The sequence below is a fragment of the Cimex lectularius genome, unplaced genomic scaffold, assembly GCF_000648675.2.
Source record: "Cimex lectularius strain Harlan isolate CLEC.00 unplaced genomic scaffold, Clec_2.1 scaffold174, whole genome shotgun sequence".
NCBI classification, from domain to species: Eukaryota; Metazoa; Arthropoda; class Insecta; order Hemiptera; family Cimicidae; genus Cimex; species Cimex lectularius.
The window spans coordinates 1,544,622-1,562,891 of NW_019392881.1; the positions used below are offsets into that span (position 1 = coordinate 1,544,622).

General features: G+C 37.0%; 1 protein-coding gene across 1 annotated transcript in view; it reads right to left on the bottom strand.

Moving 5' to 3' along the window:
- Positions 1-10,177, bottom strand: part of LOC106665058 (leucine-rich repeat-containing protein 4-like) — a 58,249-nt gene extending 48,072 nt beyond the window's left edge. Inside the window, exon 1 of the mRNA XM_024229013.1 lies at positions 10,098-10,177. The gene's annotated coding sequence lies outside the window, so the exon portion shown is untranslated. The remainder of the gene's footprint in view (positions 1-10,097) is intronic.
- Positions 10,178-18,270: the final 8,093 nt, after the last annotated feature.

The following is an 18,270-nucleotide window of genomic DNA, read 5'->3' on the forward strand; positions in this document are numbered from 1 at the left end:
CAGTTTGGAAATCTGCCAGCGTGTTGCTGAACCTGTGCTGTGCACACGTGCCGAGCGGGTCTTTTTGAAAGTCAAAAAGGGTGAAATATATTCCGTTTTGTTCTAATCTTCTTCCGATGGTCGATCTTTGAAATCGAATCGTACATACGGAGTCAATGATCTTTTTTAGCATCACAATATGCAACAGGAAGTAACAAGGTGGTGCCCACTCTGGACAAAACATAATCAAATCCCCCTATCTGTGGCCAGGCCTTTTAACACGCCATATGCTCCCTACGATAGAAATCCACTTCAAATTTTATCTAGCGCCGAGACTAAGCCCCTATCCGCACTATTATTTATTTTTTATTTAGTGTCCTTTTATCTAGACATTTACATCGAGAAAGGAATTAGCGCGCCGAACGAATCGGATAGCTAATCAAAGAAGATTTTATTTATTATTGTCGTTTGATATTAATCTAGATTAGCTTACCAATAAGCTATTAAGTGTACTAGGACTATTAAGTGAGAGTTACGCATGAGTAGCGTTGAGAAGAAAAATTTATGCGATTAAGCGAGGGAATAAAAATGCAAGTTTTTTACAAAGAAATGCGATTTTTCCAAGGTTTTTGGCGTGTATGCTACGGCTCCATTGTGACCAGGAGGCCCGGTGAAAAAATTGCGGTTAAGAAAAGAAGACACAAAAACAATTTTAAACTTACAAATATGTACAAATATACAAACACTACAGGGGCTCGCTTAATTTCAGAAACGGAATCGGCCCTGGGATAACCACCGTTCATACAGAGGATGGAATACGCAAACAGTCTAAAAAAATCACATAAAATAAAACCTGACCTTTTTTCTCTGACAATCAATCATAAAATCATAAAAATGATAAAAATAAATGAAATGATGTAAAAAAAGTCTGACAAAATTAAAACAAAAAGAACACTTGAACCGACCCCCCTCCAGAATAATATAATCCATCCTTACTATAGCTTACAGATGAATGTGTAAGGAATCAAAGGCCCAAATTTCAATCAATTTTACAAGCTGAGATCCATGCAATAGAACACCTTGCACAAGAAATTCTTGTGCTTAGGTATACATATTCTCTGACAACCAAGCAGCCTTGACGACTACAGTTAAACATAGCTCGAACTGCTGCGAAGACGAAATCAGGAAATTCTAATGTGGTGCCAGGACGCGAGTGGACTAAAGGCAATGAAGGACAGGCTGACAATCAAGCAAAAAGCCCTCCCATCCTTTGAACGAATACCGTCAAATAGCATCAAACATACTGAAATGCTAAAAGAACTGAAGAAATAGATAGAGAAAACATGAGCACACACTGGATGATTTACAACGTGCAAAACAGCAATCAAAGAAGTTTTTCAATGCATATGGAATCGTCTTAACATTGCAGGGGCGAAGCGTACTTGCCAAATTTCAGCAATGGAAGTGCCGATACATCCAGAGGTTGTTATACGAAAGTGCAAACTGGACAAATTAAAATAACTTAAGTGAAATCCATCATAAAATCCTAAAAAGGATAAAAATACATGAGATTGTATACAAATGAGTGACAAAATTGAAATTAAAAGAAAATGATTATTCGGAGATCGTGAGATGCGGTCTGGTGTAGGTTTTAGCGAAAAATTGTCTAAATCCCAGGCCCTGAAGATGATCTCAATAAATATCGAAACGTTGGCACGATAAAGAAAATGTTTTTCTAAAACCTACGTCACACCAGACCGCATCTCACGATCTCCGAATAATCATTGAGTAACGGTCACTAAACACCACACATTAAAAGAAAATTTTAGCAGCCACTTCCAAATAAAGATAACAACAAGGGAGAAAGCTAATATAATGGACTTATTATGATATGCAGATGGATCTAATATCGAACAAGGTGTGGGGCATGAGTCAAAGACCCAAACTTGATCTAGCGAAACATCTAAGCTCTACACCTTAAATTTTCCGATCCATGCAACAGAACTCACTAGCAAAAGATGAAAAAATATTCTCAGACATCCAGGCAACACTGAAGGCTGATTCTTGTTGATGCCTAACATTTTTCTAACTCCTAGTAAAACAAAATCAATTAACTGATGTGGGTGCAAGGACATGTGTAGGAATTAAAGGCAACAAACAGGCTGCCAAACTAGGACAATCACGACCCCCTTAAACCCTTTCGATCAGAGCCCCAAAGCATGCTAAAATAGAAACTGAACATATGGATTGAGAAAAGAATTTTCACATAGTGGATGAATTCACCTGATCCAAAGCGACCAATCTCAATGAGGAAGACCAAACTATCTCTCTCAGCAGGGAGAGTTAAAAATAATAAGACTTCATAGTGGCCATTTCCCATTCAATTACGACCTAAAAAATGGACAAAAGCAACCGATTCTTTCATGATACAGCAGTGACATCGGATCCCTATATGCCCGGAAACGGTACGGCCTCGTGAAAAGAAGATACTAACGCCTAGAGAAAGCAAAGTACCTTTAAGGTTGTTGAGCACATTCAGTGTATGAAAATAAAGAAAGGTCAATTCCAAAATTGATCATTTAGGCGGCAGTTGAAAACAAGGGAGACTACAGTCATCAGTGAGAAAAAAAGGAGCCGTTTGGCCAAGTTTGTTGCGAATAAACATTTACAAATAGCTGGATGCGAATTATTGGGATTATACAGTAAAAATACAAGTAAGATTACATAAAAAATGTTTTAGTCTTAGCTTTACTAATGAAGATATCATTATTACTGACATGTAATAGAAAGTCTAGTGAAACCATCAATCAATAGGACACTCAAACAATTGCTTATTATTACAACAGAAAGACAAAATATTTGTGCATTGCATTGTAATATTGATATGAAAACATTCAATCTTGCTCTCTGTCTCATCACGTTTATATGCCTGTCTGTCTGTCACTTTCTCTCTCTCATTATGTTTATATGTCTGTCTGTCTGTCTTTCTCTCTCTCTCTCTCCCTCTCTCTCTCTCTCCCTCCCTCTCTCCCTCCCTCTCTCCCTCTNCTCTCTCTCTCTCTCTCTCACTCACTCACTCACTCACTCACTCACTCACTCTATCTATCTATCTGTCTATCTGTCTGTCTGTCTGTCTGTCTATCTATCTATCTCTCATTACTTCTCACTCTTATTTAACTATGCAGTTTAGCATCTTTCATCTCGTACTGTTTTATTAACGCATGTAAAACGAATCACTTTTCCCATATTGCAAGGCTTTTTCTTAGATCTATTGACATACAAAGGATTAATTATTGGCATAAAATATTTCACAATTTTTGCACAGTAATTTGCAAAACCCATCGGGCGAACAACTTGATGACTTTTAAAACGAAGCTAATGGAGTTAAAACCTGCGACCTTTATTATACAAGTATAAACGAATCGTTTCCCAATCGGGACTTGTGATGTCGAAAGCTTTTGGAAGATCGAATACAGTTCGCCCATTGACGATTCGTCATATTGCGAGGCTATACTCTCTCTGTAAAATGTGATCTTAGGACCATGAGCAAGTATTAGAAAAAAAATGACGAAAACAACTAATGTCTTTCAAGAGAAAGGGCGAGACTTAATGGATAAATTTGACCCATCGGCCGAACATTCTCGTCGCTTTGTTGGGCTGCAGGACCAAATTAGGGCAAGGCATTCGCTCCGTAAGTAGTCCGGGGCTCTTACTCACCCCCTTTTACAATTGATTACCAGGATCCCAGAAGCGAACTTGCAGGTCGGGCCGGCGGACTTGGCGTGAAGAACGCATTGTCGAACCTTATAAAAGGAATGGAAACAGACTTGGCGGAGAACTTTTCAAATAGAATTGCCTCGGAGGATAACAAAACCAGTCCTGTCTTCGCGGATATTGCTTCTAATGTCCATTTGTACTTTTTTTTCTTCATCTTCTTTATCACAGCTGGGATGTGCAACAATATGTAATCGTCTCGGTTTGCTGACCGATCGAATCTGTTTATTATCGTTTTGTTATTCTGCATAAATTGTCTTTATGTTTTCTCTCAACAGACAATAAATCATATGAACGCCAGGAATAATTCACCAATTTTTAATAAAACACAAATGAAGTGAATAGTCAATGAACAAAATCAGAAGAATGAAGTCCTAAATAATTTGATATCGAATAAAACATAAGAAATTAAAAAATGTCTTATTCTTGCATTCATAGCAAATGCTAAAAGAAAATGGAAAGAAGGGAGACAAAATAGATATAGAAATCGAGAAAAATATTTTAAAGAATAGAAGGATTAAGACGGAGGGAGAGAGAGAGAGAGAGAGAGAGAGAGAGAGAGAGAGAGAGAGAGAGCGAGATTGAGTTAGAAGTAAAACGTAAACGTTAGATGGTATAAAAGAAAAAAGGGAAGTAGAGAGATAAAGATAAATAAATCTATAAAAGATAAATAAAGGAATCATAGATAAAAGAGAGGATGATAAAGAAGTACAGGTACAGAGAGAGTGAGTGAGAAAGAGAGACAGTGAGTGAGCCAGGGGATCGTTTGATAGATTAGCAATAAACAAAATAATTAAATAGAAACCGAATGAGAATAAGAGAAAGTGAGAGGAAGAGGGAGAAATAAATTTACTGAGTGAGAGGGAAAAGGGGAGGTAGAAAGGGAACTGAGAGAATATATATATATATATATATATATANTATCACTTTCTTCCCTTTTCCCTACCACTCAGTAACTTTATTTCTCCCTCTTCCTCGCATTTTCTCTTATTCTCATTGTTTGTCGAGGCACTTGATTTACATTTTTTTAATAAAATTATTTCTCACTCATTACGGATCTACTATAAAAAATGGGAATCAAGAGCCTCCAGTGTAAGCAGGGGTAAACTTGAAGAAGTGAGATAAAGAGAACGAGGTTAATAGAGAGAGAGAGAGAGAGGAATCTAAAAATATTATATGAAAAGAAACGGAGAGATAGAACTATAGGCATGAAGATATCGAGAGAAAGAGAATCAGGGGGAGAGTAAAAATGGAAAAGAAATATAAGAAAGGCAACAAACAAAAATTACTAAAAGAAGAATAAAGATACGGAAAGAAGACACACAGAATGAATGGTCTGTAAACATAAGTAGAATTTTAATTGATTTCTATAAATATTTTGGTCCACTTCTTCCCTTCTCAGTCTCAGCAACACAATAAATTTATTCCTGGAAAGCTGTAAAATCTTTACTGTTGCAGGTTTGATTATAATCTTTCCCGTTATCATCGTTCATACTTCATTACCTCTGCCCTAGTTGCAATCACACGTAACTTGATACTGAATGCTAAATAATTTGCATAATCTTTTTTTACATTACTTTACTTCTTTTATATTAAGTTCTATTTGGATTCTCTGGATCGATTAATCATGAATGATAGTGGTCTGTGTTTACCGTTCCTCATCCCCGGCCAGTGTCCACCATCAATGGGACGTAGTTGGTTCTTTTATGCTGTTCGCTTCCTACTCTCGTCGGATACACACCAAACCTACGATGATAGGAAGGTAAAAACATTAGGAAAGAAACCTGCAGGTTCATTGTCCCAAATTATTTTGCTAACAAAAAATTTCCACTTCGCCGAACAAAACCTGTTCGTATCGGTTTAGCAGGACTCATTGCATATGTCAAAACTCACAACTTTGAATATAAAAATAATGTATTAGATAAAAGTTTTCACGTTAAACGGTATATCTTCTTAATATATATTTGCAATGAGCAGCTGAAGCTATTTGAGGCCATTTTGAAAGGAAAAAATAAATCCGTCAAATATCTCGCGTTTCTCATTTATATACTTCCCCTGATTTAAAAGCAGCCGGTAAAAATCGAAGAATCCAATAAAAGTATAAACGAGGCTCATATAGACATACTTCAAAAATTTGATTTGGATGTGAATTACATAAATACATATACATGACTCGGTAAGAGGTGCTTAGTCCTTGGTGCAAGACAGTCCCGAGCTATCCTGCGGCTTCTGAGGTGATTCAAACGCCGGTTCACTACACTTTTCCCAAGTGCCGCGGCCTTCGGCCCGTCGGTTTTGCACCGGTGATAAAAGAAAAAGAAGTAAGAAAGAAGAAGAAACTGTCAAACGCAGACGGCAGAAAATGCCGGTTTACGAAACCGCACGAGGTGTCTGCACGTTCCGGTGTCATTATTGCACCGGGAGATATCCGCGGTGTGCTTAAGGAAAATGCGGTTGAACCAGACGGACGACGAGGAGAAACGTGATTTAGCAACGCTCCTTTAAAAGAGAATTTCGACTAGAAATGAGTCAGAAGAAATCTTTCTTGGTAATAATCCATTTGGACGTAGATATTGAACATAATTCAAATAAAACTACCATTCCGGTACTCCAGGCGTGCACATGCTTTCAAATTTCTTCTTATCGCTTTTAAAACTAGGCGGTAAGAATAAAATTAAAGTTTATTTTCATTTTCCCAGTGAACAGCAAGCGTCATTACATCTCGGATACAAGATCTTTCTTTCTTTTGATATCTCTGGGAATCCACTTTGGCGGAACTAAGGTTCACCTTCGTACTCCACCCTGGGATTTCCACTACGTTGGCTCATTCTTTCTTCAAACTGAAATCGGAATATGTAATATTTTTCAAGGATGTCCGTTTTCTAACATAATATTGGGTCTGGGCCAGGTGCTGATCTTATTTTAAATAAAACAAAAAATTTAGTGCGAACTGCATGGTACACATGCTTTCTATTCTTTCCTTTGCTATTCTTTATTGCTTTCAAATCTTGACGTTAAGGCAAATCAAATATTAACCCAATTTTGCCTACATGACAATAAATTTAATTACATATCCATCACTTTCTTCTAAAATCACCAGGAATCCACCAAGTCATGATAAATGTTCAATTTCCTCTCCATCCTGGAATTTTATGTTGGCTCATTATTTCTTCAAAACGTATGCAAGATTTGTCAAAGTTATCAGTTTTGTAATATGATGTGTAATATGATAAAATTTAAATTAAACAGCAATTGTTGTGCGCAACAGCGTGGTGCTCATGCTTGCATGCTTCTCTTCTCACTTTAAGGTCTACACATGAAGCTACGCAAAAGAACTGATTACTGACTCCAGTTATTAACCAGGGCACAATGAATCACTTCCATTGTAACAGACTGGGATACCACAGCTAACCCTATCGATGACAGCGAAGTTACTAATATCTTCCAAACAACTCGGCTGCCATTAGTGACTAAAGTTGTCAAGTTTCGGGTAATCTTCGACAAGGACGATCAGCAGGCGAACATACTTGTGAGATAGTTGAAAAACATCCTGGTTTATAGATAACAACTATTATCGATTATATTTATTATAATAAATATGATTCGCTTCCTGGATACTCGAAGAAAGGCTACTGAAAAGTTGGAAAACTGCGACTAGCCTACCTAACTACCTTCTGCGTATTATTTTTCTTCTCTAGCTACGATAGATAGTACCGCAATACGACAGCTTCATCGCTTGAATCGTGACTGGAGTCTTCACTGTCAATGAAAAAAGGCAGGGATGATGTTGCTTCCATGACTTTCCTGAAGAAACTACTTTTTTAGGTCTTTTTTGAGTAGCTTCGTGAGCAGATAAACTAATGAGTTAGTTGCAGATGAGTGAATCCAGTTTCAAACCAGTTCCGTTTATTTTGAGTATCTCTGAGAGTAGCACCCTTAAACCTACATGATAAGGAAAAATCAAATTTTAACTCTATTTTGCCCACTCTAATGACATTCTTGTAGCTTTTAGGCCTTCTACATGCAGAACTATCCAAAAGAAACCGATTAGTGACTCGAGTTACTAACCAGTCCGCAATGACCCACTTCCATTGAGATGAGACACCACAGATGCCGCTACCGATTAATGCCGCGTTATTAATCAGCACCAAGCAACTCGGCTGCCGAGCGACTCGTGATTGAAATTGTTGGTTGACTGTTTCAGATAATTTTGACATCAAAAGGGGCATATTTTAATGAAAGAATTGGAAAACATAGTGATTTATAGATTACAAATATACTCTACCTGGAGTCTTAACTGTCAATGAAAAAAGGCAGGGATGATACTCCTCCCATGATTCTACTGAAGTAACAACTAATGAGTTAGTTACTGATGAATGATTCCAGTCACAAACCAGTTCCGTTTATTTTGAATACCTCCGTGTGCTATTTTGCCCCCTCAAAACAATTATAATTACATATCGCCCGCCAGACCTTACTTTCTTTTGAAATCACCTAGAATCCATCATCAAGTTGTAAATAAGGTTCACGTTCATGCTTGATACTAAGATTTCCACAATGTTGGCTCATGCTTTTGCTTTCTTTACCAGTTTGCTACTTTTTATCGCTCTTCAACCTATACGATAAGGACGAATCAAATGTTAACTCTATTCTTCCCAATAGACAAAAATTATAATTAAATATTTCTTGCAAGACCTTGTTTTCTTGAAAAATCACCGGAAATCTAAGAAAGCCCTAGCTAAAGTTTACCTGTAAATCTCCACCTGGGATGTCCGATTTTGCGAGGTTGTCAGTTTTCGACAAGACGTCGGGTCAGGACTCAAGCTTGACCACTTGGAGTAATTGACGGCGATGTTGAGGCCTTCAGAACTTCGCCTTTGCTATTGCCATGGAAATTAGCTTTGAATATCAAGTTAACCTGTCTACATACATACAAATCCCTTGTCAAAAATTTTTGACACAATGAGGTCTCTGCATTTAAAGATCTATTATTTCGAAATTCCAGCAGACGAGGTAATTAATACCAAACAGTATTGTTTTTATAGATTACCCTTGGATTGTGAGAAATTCATTCACTCCTTCCCATATTCCTCAGAAAAATTATTATTACATTTGTAATCCAATTTCTTCAGACCATATAAGGATTCGGATTGTCATAATTTTTAAAATTCAATTACCACCTTGAGATGCATGAGATGTGAAAAGTGGACAGAACGGAGGATATGACGTACACTCGCTTCCACGTTCAGATGTTGCGCAAGAGACGGGCTTTCCAGGGTTTTGTTTTACACGTCTGCCCTACTTTTAAGCCGGGTGCATAATAAATTTAATCTTACAGAGCAAGACGGCGTTTTATGACATATAAGAAACTGTAGGAGCGTAAAATTTTTTCAACGTCCACGTGAACCGGGATAATTAATCAAAAGGCTGGATTGCCTGGACAAGGAACATTAACTACTCGGCCGTTTTGCACTTTAATAACTTTGGCCCGTTGCTTCATTTCACTCCTAATAATTCCTCCTTAGAGATAAGCGGTGGGGAAAAAACCTTTACCTAATCTTAAGGAGGATTGAAGGACATAAAAGCAAGACTGGTACGGGGGAAAGTGGAGAGGAGTGAAATTTTCAATTCCTCGCGCACTTAAGATTAAAATTTATCCGATTGAGACATATAAATTTTTTTAAACACCAGATTTAAAAAGAAAAATATCTTTTCTACACTGAGAGGGAAAAAAGTAGCCACCCTGGCTGTTTTAGAAAATAATAATATAATTTTTATTTTTGTTGTTTTTTACTGGATATTTTTAAAGAGTAATGTAGGACATAGCTAAATGAAACGATTAAATTGAGTAAATGTTGCTTTGGAAGCAATGAAGAAAATATTCAATTAAGTAAGGAGTATTTCCTCATCTTGCGTTTATCAGCTGGGATTCAACGTGGCATCGATTTTATGGGGTTTTGAATGTAGTGCTGTACAATATTTTCATACTACTCCAACAACGCCTTAATCTTCTTAATTTCTGAAAATTCTCTGGCATCACACGACGACCTCTTACCCTCGGGGACAACTCTTCCCAAAGGTTAGGTTGTTATCTAGGTTTAACAGCGGAGAACATAAAAAAACCTATTATTAAAAATAGCACAGTATTTATTTGTTCTTGTAAGCCATCGATTTAATATCTAAATTTATTGCCATTATTATTATTAATAATACATTCGTTCTGTTAATTAGGAATGTTTAGGCATTGATTACCTAAAAAATCATCTACAACTTCAACACCAAATATGTACGAAGAATGGTAAAAAATAATAAATTGATTATCTATTAAAGTGCATAAAACTTACATGTATTTACTGACTCCTGTTGCTAATAGTAGGCTCCGTTGAACATACCCCTCTGCAAATATTTTATTCGGCTCCAATCCTAGAAAAAACAAAAACAATAATTAATTGAGGCATAAATTTGTTTTGTTTTAATGTTCGCAACAGTTATGTTAAGGAATTATTATAAATAAAATAATTGTTTAGAGGTGACAGGGACAACAGAGGCTATCCTATAGAAGTAGCCGTACAATAGCTAGGAAAAGACCATATATCTAGGAATGCAATTCTTGAAGAATGTAAACCTCGATACCACATCACAAAGAATTTACGTTGAACTTATTTAAGAATTTACTCGAAGAAACGAACATTTTGTACAAAAACTATTAGCATATATCAGACGCAACAGACGAGATTGCAAAAAGGGAAAATCTCTATGACTTTAAAGGAAAAAAATGGGGGGGAAAATTGAGAATATTGTTCATTCAGAGATGGTGTGTGTGTGTGTGTGTGTGTGTGTGTGTGTGTGTGTGTGTGTGTGTGTGTGTGTGTGTGTGTGTGTGTGTGTGTGTGTGTGTGTATGGGTAGTTTTGATCTGTTGTCAAATCGTTTAATCAGTATATATCGTTCGTCGAGTGCCTGTCACAGAGGGTGGATTTAGTTTCGTTAAGTCTGATCCTCCATTTCTTAAATCATTCTTCCAAACTTGAAAGATTTTCTTGGAGATTTCGGAGGCTACTACTTGATCTGGTTTTTTGATTGGATCCTGCGTGAGGAGTACTGTATCGGGATTTTTAGTCTTCACTGTATACTAAATAATGGGGCCAAGGGTGCTGCCTTGTGGAACACCAGATTCGGCTTAGTAGATGGAAGAGGAGAATAATAAACGACTCGACTCTTGGGTGCTAGACTTAACAAGCAACAGAAATTGAAGAGACAGATCAAATTAAAAAAAGTTAATAACGGAAAATTTATATATGAGAAAATAAGTGCTGAAATGTAACGCTGGGTTGGTGGGTGTTTAGGATAGTGTGTGTGTTTGTATTTGTGTGTGTGTGTGTGTGTGTGAGCATGTGTGTGTGTGTGAGCATGTGTGTGCGCGCGCGCGCGCGCGCGGAATATTCATTAAACAATTATCACTTCGACATGCTTTGATAATAGTGTTGATAATCACCAGGCAGTACTACAAGCGAGTACTATAGACAAATACAAATTCGTGTAACTAATACGGGTTTACAACTCCATAAAACCCGTCAATTAAGGGGTTCCTGGCTATTAGGAAAACCAACATCCTTGTCCCTGAAGAAGCATTAAATGGTCGGGCATCTTCATTAAGATCCCGTTTCTTTCCAAAGACAAAAAAGAAAACCGAAGAAAAAATTGCCACTTCAGCCCTTCTCTCATTGGGTCGAGATAATTGCCGGCTATCATGTTCCTAATTTATGGTTTTCTCGATAGCAAGTAATAAAGGCCACCGATTTTCTTAAACAAAGGGGTCCAGCTGTAATCGCTATCGGCATGAATTGATTCCTAACAATAACCCACAAGGATTGCACTCTTTGAACTTCGACCTAGTTTTTTCTAATTAAAAAATTGATAGCTAGCAGAGCCCCTTCGTTTTGTAAAAAATCGAAAAAATTTAAGTGTGGATGAGTGAAAATAAAATGATAAAAGTTATTTCAGGTCACACACACGTACATACATCGTTTTTTATTTTAGCTCAATAGAAGATATCGACATAAACTTAACTACTTTAGGGAGATTTTGCATAACGTTAGCGCGACAGTAACACTAAATTGCGAATGCGCAGATTTAATGAAGGAAGAACAATTTAGTCACGCTTTTTAATTTTAATTTTATAAGTAAATTTATTAAAGATTTTAATTATTGTAAACTATTTTTTTCAAAGTCTTATTTGAGGTTTAAAAATCTTTTATTGTAATCAAATTTATTCATAAAAGTGTAACGAAGCCCTGAAGAAGATTGTAATAAAGGTCGAAAGCTTGGCAAGAAGTTACAATACTCATTTCTTTGTGACTGCATCCGTGATTCTCACTAATTTGTGATATCTAGACAGTCGATTCATTTTACCTCGTTATTAGTCTATGCTAAAGTTGATGGTGGTTGTTGGTTTGCGAGTCAGTGAACACGTGTTAACTAGCACAGGATAGGCTATAATATAAACTGGTCAACAATAGGTATTATTTCAATTATTCTTTTTATGTAAGGTCTTGGTTGATATAAAAAGTCAGTCTCACGAGCGGGATCCGAACCCACGGCCTTCGTCTAGATACGCCGCTCCTCTACCACTTGCGCTATCGTGACTTCGAACCACTCGGACACTATCTTCCTATCCTTACCCAACCTTTCGGATTTTCCCTCTCTTTGCCATTTTCCAAATGTCGTGTAATCAGGATTCGATTCTCAGCGACTTATGAAGTGGCCACGGGGAGCTGTTCTTTCACTTATTGGTAGGTTGAGAGGGGAAGTTAGACCGAGTGGATCGAAGTCACGATAGCTCAAGTGGTTAGAGCAGCGGCGTATCTAGCCTAGGTCGTATGTTCGAATCCCGCTCGTGACACTGACTTTGTCAGTTCAACCAAGACCTTACATAAAAATAATAATTAATTGAAAGAAGTATCTTGGTCAATTGACCATTAATACATAAAATGGATAAATACGTATTATGTCTAGTTTTACTTATTGTTTTATTTTTCTTATTTTTTTTAAGCTAAAAGCTTGTTAATATTTTGAATGTTCTATATTGTGAGTTCTTCAAACCGTATTTTCTAAACCGTTTTTTTTAAGTACATGTAAAAAGTGGTTATTTCATATCCTTGAATATATTGCAGTAGGGCAACATTACTACATTTTTTAAAAAGTGGGTCAAAAATAGTAAACAAAATTCAGTTAAAATCTTTAGTTCCGCTCCCTTAAAAATTAAAAAAGCTAAAGAAACTGTCACAAATAATAATAATTCGAGGATATAAGGGTTAATATTTTTGTTTATCTTGTTGAAGTTATATCCCTATGTGAACATCAGGGGAAACGGGGCAGTTTTTAGCGTTGTAAATGAATATTTTACCAAGTTCAATAGCATATAAATTAATAAATTACTTTTGGCCATTTAGTCCAAAAGCCAAGTCTGTTTATATTTCTCGAGCATCAAGCATTACAAAACAAAATTTGATCATGACAGTAACAATATATGAAAGCTAACCAATCCTGCCTCTCTTTGAGAATCCTTTAAGGAAACCTAGAATCGCTAAAAATTCATTGGCGAGTCATCAACTTGTGTTTTCGTTCTAATTATTAAAAATTTTATTCTTGAACCTTAATTGCTGCTATTTCTGATGTACAATTTGTAATGTTTTATTTAGTATAGTTTAGTAAGGACGGCCGTTAACTTCCCCCATCTGAAGATGGTCTGATGGTCAGGGGTGAAAATGTACAAGAAAATCAAAGCTAAAGAATCAAAAATAATTCACTTTATTTCCTAACGGGTCGAGAGACTCTTCGAAAAACGAGATCCTTCCTCACAACTAAGCAGAGTAAACAATTTAAAAAGTTGTTGGTTACCGAAAGTCCATTAACATTTAGCTCTAAGTAATTAGAAAGGATTTAAGTTATAAAATCTGTATAATCTGGGTAATCCATCCCGTTTAACACGCCCCTCGTGTACTCATCCAACCACCCTTTAGCATACTAGCAACTTGTAAGATTGTTATTAACTCAAAGGGATTAAATTCAATAATCTTCCTGTTCTATATCACTTCTGCGACCAAGGGACCAGAAACGGTCTTCGTCATAAGCTAGGTATCCATCAGATATGCTGACAAGTAGGACAACATAAAAAAAGCCTTTTTTTAAAATGTGAGATGAAAGTTAATTTCTTAATAAGACTAATAGGACTTAACGAGGGATGGAAATGTAGGTTAAAGTGCCGAGCATGTTCTTTTTTTTAATCCCGTCTTAAAATTACTTTGGGACGAGTTAATTAAGCGATGAAATGTGTAAACAAGCAAGAAAAGCTTTTAAAAGTTTTAATTTGATTCATCTGCATGAAAATTAAAATGTTTTTGTCTTTTTATATCGCTTTTCAAATCCACAGCTTGACAAAACAGTACATGTACATGTTACATTACGAATTTTAAAGAAAGCAAAAGTTGAAGTTCAAAGTCGATAAACCTTACTTCATATTTGTAGGTTGGTAAATCGTTTACAATTTTGAATGATTATGTGAATATTTACTAATACTATTAATCACCGGGATAAAATCCCTGGTACATTCTATCTCCTTTTCTTTGTTTCTTCTCTTCTACTTTTCTTTCTCTTCTACTTTTCTTTCTCTTCTACTTTTCTTTCTCCCTCACACACTCTCCCTTTTCACGCTACTGTCAGTCTGTCCATGGGAGACGTATTTCAAGGGTGCGGTTGTAGAAACACGTTACAGTTGTCAGTGGGAATTTGAAAAACGAATTAAAAAACACAACTTAAATACAATCAATCAACTTGTTGTAGATAGTGCGCGAGAACTACATATCAAGTATTGTTGGGTTATAGGAAAAAACAGTAGTCCCCGTTGCATCGGCGAACTCCAGATATGCTGATAAAGTCCAAACTGATACTTTTGTGAATTATCTTTTAAGGGAATTATCAGACCAAAAAAGAGCAAAAACGCAGTACGTTGGGACGGACAACGAGGGAAAATTTAAAGGAAGTATTTTTTTAATACTCGGCAGCTGTAACAGTGGTGTACGAAAAACGCTTTTCCCGAGGTGTGTCTCTCGATGCTGGAAGAAATAGTTGATGGTAATCATGGAAAAGATTGAAAAAGGGATGTTGATGACCCGTCTACAGGCCGATCAGTCTTTTACCGGTGGCAAATAAGGTCCGCAAATATGGATCGAATAATGAACCACATGCATTCGAACCGCCTATTGTCGGAACGACAGTTTGAATTCCGTCCGCAGAAATACACAGTCGATGCACTGAAATCAGTGGTTACTTATGTAAAAGAATACTTGGACATCAGGAGGGAAGTCTCAAGTTGATTATCTCGCTGTCGCCGGAAGCGATGCCGCCTTCTGGCCAAGTATTGTCCGAGTGCTTAGAGAAAGAGATTGCCCGAGAAATCGGTCCCATTGTCTCAAAGCTATTTTCATATTCGCAAGACTTGAAGTTGAATCAGGCATAGAAGGAAGCTACCATTATACACCATGGGATGACCTAGGGATCGTGCTGCGAGCCGGGCTACTTGAAGCCTATGGACTGCTGCTACTTCCTATTCCGCATCGAAGTGGTGTTTGCCTTTACTGACGATTGGTAGCTGGGTGGCTGCGATGCGTACCTGGGCAGTGAGTTGGAACTTAGTACACGGAAACAGGGTGATGGAAAAGGTGAAGATTGGACAAAAGAAAACAAAATAAAGTTCAACAAATCCAAATGTACGATTGTGTCTATCAAGGAGGGCAATATCAAACTCACAAGAAATAGCGACGTTATTATACGGAGATAAATTAGAATAGGTGGACTACATAAAATATCTTGTATTGGGATCAACATATGGACTACATAAGTGAAAAGAACTGGCAACTTGTAAATGTTTTGTCAAGGGCGGCCAAAGATCACTGAAGGTTTAAGAGTGAGGCCCTTGTTAGTTATATACAAGGGTGCGTTTCTGATCTTAACCGTGTCTGCAGTGTCTGTTTGCAATCTGGCTTGGAGGTCAGGAAAAATCATTTGAAAAGAGAGACAATCCAGAGACTATTCGTACTCCAGTGTATTAAAGGTTACTCAACCCCATAGGAATGACAATTATCTACCTGTAGGCACAGGACTTTTTGTCATTCGACATAGTCAAAACAGGAAAGTTAGCCGGGTAGATGGCTCTGAATGACTTCTTTTCTCCACACCTTTGGCAGTATCTAGGTATAATGGCGGATGCGAGAGTTGACCTGGACATGGTATTCCATTATGCAGTACAAGCTGTTTGGGGGTGGGATGGGGAGAATGTGTGATGTCCATTCGCTGTGATCCTAAACGAGAGCTGAAAATAAAGTTAGGTTGAAGGACCATTGCTCAAACAACAGCCTGAGCAATTGGCTATCTACATTGCTGTGACTTGGATCGCAAAAAATATGTGCTGGCCAAAGCATTATATTAAAACAGCTACAGATCGCCGCTTAACGTTAGCATCATTCTAAAAGGCTGTATCTTCCATTAATTGAAAAGATTTGAAGGAAGCTTATTACTCCTGCCTCAATACTGCAACGCCTTTTAGTCGATAAATGCATCTGTGACAACGAATTAGCGAAGCGCTGGCGAAAACAGCATCCAAACAAGGACTATACCATAAACTATCACCATCTTCCTGTGACGCACCTGCAAAGGAGAAAAAAGGAACCAGTCCCTAAAGAGAAGGTTAACACAAGAATTCTTCTTCATTCTTCAAAAATCATCAAGTCCGGCATATTCCTGTGATCAGGGTTCGGTCGGGCTCTCTCTCTCTCACTCTCTCTCTCTCTCTCTCTCTCTCTCTCTCTCTTTTTCTTTCTCACCCTCTCCCTCTTCCTCTCTCCTCCCTTATTGCGGTTTGTTTGTCTCTCGGTTTTTCTTGTACCACTCTTGATGTGTTAGATACAAGGATAGAAAGGATCTCATTTTCATTCTAATATAAATTACTTCATCTAATAAATCCCTTCAGAAAGTTCGATTAAAACGTAGCCAAATTATTGTAGAACAAAGAAGATAGATTTAAAAAATTATGAACATTAAAAAATATGATAAAATAACATATTATTGGTACCAAATTTCGTATTACACGATCGAATAAATTGGCGATAACTTTAATTTTTTTAATGGCGCCGTGTGTACTATTTAAGCTATCAAACTTTATTAATTTAGATTTTAATCTGGATGGAGTAATATCCCTCTCTCTACATTTTATCCATTAAATAATTAAATTATTATCGATTAAGGAAATTTTGTTCTACTTCACAATATCACCTCTCTCTACATTTTATGTATTAAATAATTAAATTATTATCGATTAAATGTATCTTGTTTTACTTAGTTCATTGCAATAAATCATTGATATTTATTGGTTGTAAATGTTTTCTTAATTGATAAAATACGAAGATTATCTCGGGCTGAATGATTTGTTTGTCTTGAAAAAGGGAATAAGTAGAAAATTCGTTTCGAATGAATGACTTTCATTAACAGGCTAAGCTGTCCGAGAGTGCAAATGCACTGAATGACATTGTTTATTGTCCCCTTCCGCAGGCTAATAAACTCCCTGCAACGACCCACTTCTTCATCCTGTTGACCTAAACTGGCATGAAACGAGGTGGGCATTTGGGGGGGGGGGGGCGAACAAGTACCAAGGTTGGTTTAAAACTGTTTTGGACAGGGTGGAATGTTAAAAAACTATCCCTTTTTCACTTTTATATTCTTTCTACGTTTTTCAGGTAAATATATTTTTTTAAATATGCCTTGGGGCCGTGTCGCCAGTGAATCTAAAGCTACAACGGCTTATCTCCGACGGGTGAATGGCGCCGTTTTTCTTAACCGGTTGATATATCGCCGTCGGTAGTTCTGAAGAGAATGCCCTCAGGTCTAAATTTGTGTTCTGGGGTTATTTAAAAATGAGACGATCCTAGGTGGTGAAATTTCCATGTAATTTACCCGACATGGGAGAACTTTCGCATCCATTCTACTCAGAATCCGTGGCTACCAGATTAACAGTGCAGATAATACTCAACGTTACTACAAAATACTTGTAGGTCATAGTGAATGTGTGTTTAAAGGAGGAGCTACAAACGTTCTTCCCCCTCACATCCAACTATAACCAATCTGTGAAAATCTGTCTGCTTTATAAAAAAATAGCTATTAGTAAAAAGTCACTAACTTACAAACATTTAGTTAAAACTATTTGAACAGTGAAATTTCAGCAGAAAGCGAGCAGTAATACTAAAATTGATAAACTTGTCGCTTAAACGTTTTATATTCATTCACCTCTAGCTTGCTGATACCATTAAAATAGCAACAAAAATCTATCGCCTATTAGTAAAATATTGATAAGTTTGTAACTGTAGCTGAGAGAGAGGCGAGAGAGAGAGAGAGAGAGAGAGAGAGAGAGAGAGAGAGAGAGAGAGAGAGAGAGAGAGAGAGAGAGAGAGAGAGAGAGAGAGAGAGA